Source organism: Octopus bimaculoides, chromosome 10 (assembly GCF_001194135.2).
Source record: "Octopus bimaculoides isolate UCB-OBI-ISO-001 chromosome 10, ASM119413v2, whole genome shotgun sequence".
NCBI classification, from domain to species: Eukaryota; Metazoa; Mollusca; class Cephalopoda; order Octopoda; family Octopodidae; genus Octopus; species Octopus bimaculoides.
Window position 1 is genome coordinate 86,453,792 of NC_068990.1, and position 1,655 is coordinate 86,455,446.

Here is a 1,655-nt window from a genome sequence, read left to right on the forward strand (position 1 = left end):
TGTATATATATATATGTACATGTATAGACATATATCCTTATATCATATTCATATAAATCAGAATACGAAACATGTGGTCAAACAAAAAATTCGTAGTAAGAATTCATTCGAAAAACACCAGAATGAAGACAAAATCCAATGGAAAATAACCCGGTTCATCAACACCAAAAATCCAACGTAACAAATCAGGTAATTTCCCTCAGACAACCAATTCAATAGACAAATATCAATGGAAGCATGGAAATATGGAAACGGTGAACGTCTTGACTTAATGTGCTATGTCTGACACAAATATGCGACACTTTCTCGTTAGTTAACCAATTGCCGCTTAAAGATCTCCAACCTGCATAATGATACTTTACAGAAAATATTACTAAAGGGACGCAGGTATGGCTGTGTGATTCAGAAGCTCGTCTTCCTACTATGTGGTTTTTGGTTCAGTCCCAATGCGTGCCACTTTGAGCATGTATTTGGTACTATTACTACTGGCCAACCCATGCCTTCAGAATGAATTTGGAAGACAAAAACTGCGTGGAAGGCTGTCGTATGTATGTATGTATGTATGTATGTATGTGTGTGTGTTTGTGTGTTCTTTTCTGTTTTCAAGTATTTAAATTTATCCTTTGAGGAAGGATTTGGTTTCTAATAGAGATACAAAAACTTATCATTGGAATTTAGATAAAAAAAAAGCAATGCCACCTTTTAAAATTGCACGTTTCTATTGTTCCATTTCGTGATTGTATTTGTAATGTGTGAGTTAGTTGGTTGATTTCGTTTTCTGAAAACCTTAGCTTATTCAGATTGTCACTCACGCATTTACTCAGAAAGCCAAGTGCATCGGATATAGAAACCGAAGGTTTTCTTATTGTTCATAGTCATTTTCCGTCTCTTTGATTTTCAAAGAGATATTTACATCAGCTGGACAGATTACGTCTATGGTCCCAAACAACAATATCCAGTCTGTCTGTCTGTATGTATGTAGGTATGTATGTATATATGTATGTAGGTATGTATGTATGTATGCAAGCCGTGTAGTAAGAAGCTTGCTTCCCAAATAAATAGTCTCGGGTTCAGTTCTACTGCGTGGCACCTTGGACAAGCGTCTTGTACTATAGTCTCGGGCCGACCAAAGCCTTTTGAGTAGATTTGGAAGACGGAAACTGAAAGAAGCCCGTCGTGTTTATATATATATGCGTGTGTATGTGTGTGTGTTTGTGTGTTTGTATGTCTGTGTTTGTCTCCCCGACATCACGTGACAATCGATGCTGGTGTGTTTACGTCCCCGGAATTTAGCTGTTCGGCAAAAGAGCCTGATAGAATAAGTAACAGGCTTACAAAGAATAAGTCCTGGAGTTGATTTCTTCGATTAAGAGGCGGTACTCCAGCATGGTCGCAGTCAAACGACTGAGACAAATAAAAGAATAAAAGAAAAAAGAATGTATATATATATATATTCTTTTATTCTTTTACTTGTTTCAGTCATTTGACTGCGGCCATGCTGGAGCACAGCTTTTAGTCGAAAAAATCGACTCCAGGACTTATTCTATGTAAGCCTAGTACTTATTCTATCGATCTCTTGTGCCGTTAAGTTACGGGGACGTAAACATACCAGCACCGGTTGTCCAGCGGTGATGGGGGGGGGGGCAAACAGACAG